The sequence below is a fragment of the Adiantum capillus-veneris genome, chromosome 4 (genome assembly GCF_014529385.1).
Source record: "Adiantum capillus-veneris isolate H3 chromosome 4, ASM1452938v2, whole genome shotgun sequence".
NCBI lineage: Eukaryota > Viridiplantae > Streptophyta > Polypodiopsida > Polypodiales > Pteridaceae > Adiantum > Adiantum capillus-veneris.
In genome coordinates, this window is record NC_140934.1 from 28849161 (window position 1) to 28855501 (window position 6341).

At 46.3% G+C, this 6341-nt stretch overlaps 1 protein-coding gene across 5 annotated transcripts in view; it reads right to left on the reverse strand.

Moving 5' to 3' along the window:
* The window catches only part of LOC147458925 (ubiquitin-related modifier 1 homolog 2-like), a 48939-nt gene extending 43511 nt beyond the window's left edge, over nucleotides 1-5428 (reverse strand). Inside the window, exons 1-2 of one of the 5 annotated variants that reach the window (XM_086510341.1) lie at nucleotides 5215-5410; nucleotides 5016-5118 (exon numbers count right to left, since the gene is read on the reverse strand). The gene's annotated coding sequence lies outside the window, so the exon portion shown is untranslated. Of the gene's footprint in view, nucleotides 1-4723; nucleotides 4799-5015; nucleotides 5119-5214 lie in introns of those variants that run through there. The other 4 variants (XM_086510340.1, XM_086510339.1, XM_086510338.1 and 1 more) reach the window with 4 other exon arrangements.
* Nucleotides 5429-6341: the final 913 nt, after the last annotated feature.

Genomic DNA, 6341 nt, shown 5'->3' on the forward strand with positions numbered 1-6341 from the left:
ATGATGAAGATTTTGCAAGGGTCTTCGAGCAACTAATGGATGGACAACGTCATGAACACTATCTTCTTAAAGACGGGTTCATGATGATGCATGGCAGATTGTGTGTCACAAAGCCATTGCGACGCAAAGTTATGGAAGAGAGTCATGTCCCACCGTATGCAGGGCATCGTGGTATCGATGCTACAGTTAAAGCGGTAGAGACATTCTTCTATTGGCCTACATTGAGAAGGGATGTGGATGCCTTTGTGCGAGAATGCCTAATATGCCAAAAGGTCAAGTTTGACAGGCAAAAGGCACCAGGGTTATTGCAACCACTACCTATTCCAGATAAACCATGGGAAAGTATTGCTATGGATTTTATCTTTGATCTTCCAAGAACGCAGACAGGAAATGATGGTATTTGGACCATTATTTGCAGATTCAGCAAACAGGCTCATTTTATTCCTGTCAGGAAGAAGATAAAGCCAGATCAGATGGCACGCTTGTTTATGAGCAATATTTTCAAGTATCATGGCATGCCACAGTCGATTATTAGCGACCGTGATCCACGCATGACTAGTTTGTTCTGGAAAGGCTTGTTTGAGAATATGGGTACCACGCTCAAATTCTCTTCGTCATTTCATCCTCAAACAGATGGGCAGTCGGAAGAGGCAAATTCTACTGTCCTAGATCTGCTGAAGTGCTATGTGTCAGAACATAAAGGAAAGTGGGAGCAGTATTTGCCATTGGTGGAGTATGCATACAATAATACAGTGCATTCATCAACTGGCAAGGCACCTTTTGAGATAGTTGAAGGTGGCAAGAAAGTTCCTCCCATACTGCATACAAAGGACAAGATATTTGAAGCAGATAAGTATGTTCAAGACATGGATGAAATGTACAAGAAGGTCAAAGTGGCCTTAGAAAGGACTCAGGCAAAGCAAAAGAAAGCAGCTGATCGTCACCGTCGTGAAGTGGTATATTCACTTGGTGATTGGGTGCTTCTACGGTTTGAAAAGGCAAGGTTAAAGAAGATGAAGGGCAAGGAAAGACTCTTTCCAAAGCTCAGCATGCGTTACTATGGGCCTTTTCAAGTATGCGACATAATCAGTGATGTTGCATATAGGCTGAAATTGCCTGACAGTTGGAAGATTCACAATGCGTTTCATGTGAGTCTTCTCAGACCCTATGTGGGTGATGTGCCAGAAGATATACCAGCTGAACATCAGCCGGAAGTCGAGGAACTTGACGAGATCTTGCTCCCTGAACAGATTTTGGCACACAAAGAAAGGAAAGTGAAAGGCAAGGTTGCGAGGCGTTACTTGGTAAAGTTCAGAAACTATCCAACAATGGATGCTAAGTGGATGGAAGAAGGTGAACTTGCAGAGTCACCAACTGTGTTATCACTCTACCTGGAAGCCTTCGATTTGCAACCTACCTTGACCCCTTGAGTTTCAAAGCTAAATGGATTGTCAGTGTGACAATGGCTTTTGAAACAAATGATGTACATGGTATTTAAAGTGAGCTCAAATCAAATACCTGTTACATGAATGTTAGAGCTGTACAGATTGTCAGTTTGGCAATTGCTCTTATGGAATGTCCAAAAGTTTGGTTAGTGCTATAGAAGTGAGTATTTCTTGTCAGTTTGTCAAGGATACAATGATTGCTTCTATTCAGGAGTACATGTGTAACTGCATTCTTAAACTGTCGGTTTGGGTATGCTCGAAAGTGTTACGGGATCCAACGTGTACTATAAGACAGTGGCAAAATGTGCAGCTACCATTTTGTCATTGGAAAGTTAGTGACTCAAAGCAATGGCAGAGTGCGAAGCTACCACTATGTCATTGGGACAGGGTTCACACGCAGGCAATACATGAGTCGACGAGGTGTTGAATACACCAGGGTTGACAATGAGCATGTATGTGTCGTATATGTGTCGACAGGTGTTGAATACATCAGTGTTGACAGTAAGCATGTACGACATAGATGCAAACGAGGACGTTTGAGATTTCAAGAGGGGGGTATGTCACCAGCGTGTGACTACTATCTATCCTTTTTGTTGATTTCTTTCTTATTATCTATTTACTTTCACTTTTTGGAAACACCCCTCGGGAAATCTAACTGCCCTGCATTGCATAGCTAGTGTGGAACTGTCCAGAGGGAGTCCAGGCCTGAGGGCAAGAGAGCACTAAGGTTGGACAAGGACTATGGTTAGCCAAGTGGGGTCATTGACTAGCCAAAGTGGAATCCTTTGCTACAGAGGCTACATTTCAGTTTTGGATGTGGCCGCAGTGTACAAAGAGGGTCGGATGACCTAGAAAGATACAATGGCAGCATCTCCTAAAATTTAGGGAACTGCTATTTTGGGACCTGAAAATGTCTTCGCGTCATTACGTGCAGTTTGACATGGGGATCATTTTGTTACTCTGTGGCCAAGTCAACAGAGGCTGCAGGTGAGATATTTTTAGACCCGAGGGTCTAAAGCGGGAAAATGCACAAATGAGTGACACTTGGCACTTTGAGGCCAGTTTACTACTTATAGAGAAGGCAAAAACGTGATTTATAGTTGGGAGGCTCATTTTGCAAGTCTCTGTCACAGGTTAAGAGCTATGGAGTGCTTGCTTTCCCTCTTATGCACAGTGCGGTGCCAGGAGTGATGCCCTGCACGCTACGCACTGCCCTCTCTCCCCCCTTTGGCAGTATGTTATGCCCCTCTAGTGGGCTCTTCATTTGACCAATGTACAGTTGTGTGGGTTCATGCGCGATTGCCGAGGCAAGAGCCTCTTGCACAGGTACTGGATTAGCTAGCGGCTAATCCCCCCGCAGGTACAGGTGAATTCGGAGAGGTTTCACGCCAGAAATCTCGTCCGATTCAAAGGGCAAGTAGCCCTACAGGTGCGGGAGCTCGAGGACTTGCTAGGGATGCGACCGGCACGCAGAACGGAGCCCGAAACAGTGAATTACAGCCTGCTGTGTATTTTTGCAGGTTTAGGGTTTTGGCCCTAAACGGACCCTAATACCCCCAGGAGGTTCGGGGACGCAAGGGGACCGCTGTACAGGCGATCTGGCGCATTTTCAGGGCTGAAAACAGAGAATTCAGCGTGCTGCAGATTCTCGCCAGGTTTTGCAAAGTGCCCGTATGCGTCGGGAAAGTCAGTCAATGCGTGGGAATACTGACCGTGAAGGGTTCTAGTACAGTTATGCTGCCGAAATCGGGCTGGAACAGTGGAAATTCAGCCGAGTTTGTGCGGGGCAGCTTGTAGGAACCACAGCGTTTATTCCCTCTTTTGAACAATAAAGAAATACCGAAAGGGGCGCCTAAGTTAGGGGCCAATCTGGTGTCCGTCTACTCATACAGGTGCAATCTAGCAGCCTGTATTCCTCTCCCCTTTGTTGTGTCTTGAAAGTACAGGTAAAATAGACGACTAATAATGGGTGAAAGCTAAATCAAGGTTTAAAGTAAAGTCTACCGCCCTTTTTGTATTGAACAGGCCGGTTTCACCATCTCCCATACTCCATTGAAACCGACAACTCAACAACTCCACACGTGAATGATACAAGATGACCAGAAAGTGAACCCTGGCAACGCTGATAGTGTGCTAGGTCTAGGTCAGGTAAAACCTCTGACTATACCCAACACAAAATATCCACAAAATTGGGAGCAAAATTTCTATTGCAAACCCTATATGTGCCTAAAATAAATCCCTACCAGAAGGGTGAAAGGGTGGCCAACCCACAACCAAGGGTCGGTATGCACATGAGAATCCATAACCAAGAGTGAAAGCATCTAGAAGATGAACGTAAAGCTCTATCAATCACAACAAAAAGAATTGAGAAGTTGCACATTGTAAATAACACGAGCGGTAGAGTTCCACTCTAAAGAGTGTTGGCCCTAGCTGTTTTTCTTTATTTATTAATCAACGATTTTTATAATTATGAGACCACGCGCTCTTTAACTTTGATGATACAAGTGAGGCAAAGCCTTGTATTTGAAGGCACTTAACCTCTTAAGAAGCAACTTCAAAATCAACTCAAAAGCGTCTATCTCATAAAATTTGCCCCAAAAGTGTGTGGAGTATGCCACAAACTGCCATTAGAGGTGCCACGTGGCAGCATGCATTTTTCGCCACAATTTGCGTTGGCTACCTAGCTAAATCCCACAAAGAGAAGGAGAGTCTCATCACTTTCATCTACTACTCCTTATGAGTGTGTGTGTGTGTGTGTGTGTGTGTGAGTGTGTGTGTGTGTGCGTGTCCATCCAGCACCGAGTTGTCGCACTTCTCAATTATCTGAACAACAGGGGTGCACCCATGGAGAGAGCGAGTAGTGTCCGTCACCAAAGCCGACTCCTCAGGGCGTGCCAAGTGGACAACAGAGTGTAGGGTTGACTGACTCCTGCAAAAGCGCAGTGTAAAGGGAGGTGCTGTTGGGCAGGGAGATGGAGAGGGAGCGAGAGAGGGGGTAGGAGAGCACGACCTGGTAATTGGTGAAGTGGGCGTCGAAGCCATACTACTGAAAGGCGGAGAGGACATACGAGGCGGTGGTGTAGAGGTTGTGGGCAAAGCCAGCCACATGGGGATGGCGCGTGAGGTGAACGAGGTGGTGGGCGATGGTGATGCTGCCCTTTGATTAGTGCAGTCTCTTCTGGCTGTGTCTAAGAAGAGCTAATTCTTCCAAAGCAAACCATCTCTGACACTCTCATGGCCTGTTTAACCATTTCTAAGAAAGATAGGTTGGAACAAACCCTTTTTAATGCTTTTCATCTGCAAGTAGTAGAGAGGGGGAGCCCTGCCACGTGCCTTCCTCTCATAGTAATTCTCTATACTGCATTTGTCTCAAATCTGATTTGTCTGGTTACAACTTGACAAAACAAGCATTTAATATTAATAATCTTCTTAGGTTTGCTACTGTGTCCAAGGTAAGGAAACACATGTGACCAGCAATGAGAGTAACAATGTCCAAAAATTCAAATGGCAGCTAAGCAGTTATGCATCAAAATACATAAATCCCAGCTTCGATCAAGCAGATATGCTCACTTGCTGAGAACCAAGTGCAACCAGTGTTTGCCCCTCTATATACAAATGAGAACACCAGCATGCCCAAATCTTGAAGAAATCTGAGCTTCCTGCATCAAGGCAACTAAACTCTAGCTTTGATAGAGATAAGAGAGCCCCGACTGCGATGTAATGATAGGAGCAAGGAAGATCGAACTGAATGTCAAAGGAGGCAGCTTACCTGCTATAACTTCATAGCCAGATGCAAACGAAGGCGATGAAGAACAATAGTAGCTCTCACAATAGTGGACCCGTACCTGGTCGAAATAGAGTAGACTGACGAACCCTAAGGAAGCTTGCTGAGTACCAGCGCAACTGATGAGTCGAAGTGTTTGATGGTGGGAGAAAAGAGAGACTCAAAAATCTTTGCGAAAGGTCAGCACTTTTGAAAAGACCACAACTTGGCTCAGAAACGTTCACAAAATATGTCCCTACAATTTTTTTTCCCATTTCTTTTAGTCCTCGGATACTCGAGTTGGGCTTGAGGTAGAAAAGTGGGGTAATGGCACGTGCTCTCTCTATGTGCTCGGATAGAGAGAGACAGAGAGAGAACCGTTGACAGGCGGCAAAGAAAGCGGGATAGAGAGAGGGTGATGCCATCTGTGAGCACGAAGGCGGAGGTCATTGCAGCTGCACAGGTCAAGTGACGCGGGCGCAAGAATTCTCTCTCTCTCTCTCTCTCTCTCTCTCTCTCTCTCTCTCTCTCTCTCTCTCTCTCTCTCTCTCTCGCGCACGTCTGCAGGCGCCTGAACGCGGGCAACATTCATGGGGTAGGGAATGGTCCGTGGGACCATTCCCCATAATCCTTCGACCACCTATGGTCGTCAAGGGTCCGAGGGAGGGGGGCCAACAGAACAGACACAGATTCGGTCTCCTGCGTATAATATGCACAGTGAGAGCTCAGCCGGTTGCATGCGTAACAGTGTCAGAGCACACATGCCACGCATAGCCCATTCGCATTCCAATACGAACTTCGCTTGCTGACCTGGCATATTTCCATTGCTCGAGAGGTTTATTACGGATGCTGACAGGGCCTGCAGTGATTGGCAATGATTGCGAGAGGTCGACGGACTCATTATGAGTGCTGACGGGGCTTACATTAATTGGCAATGATCGGAAAACATTCCGTGCGCTGACATGGCAAGCAGCCAGCAGGTTTCCGTGCGCTGAGCTGGTAGAAGTTGATTGAATGCATGGCAAGAACGTCCTGCGTGCTGACTTGGCAAAAATCAAGCGACTGCTGCAGGCGATTCTGCTGAGGAAACGCTAGTGGATGGACGGGCTAGATTCTCTGCCCCCCGACCTCGG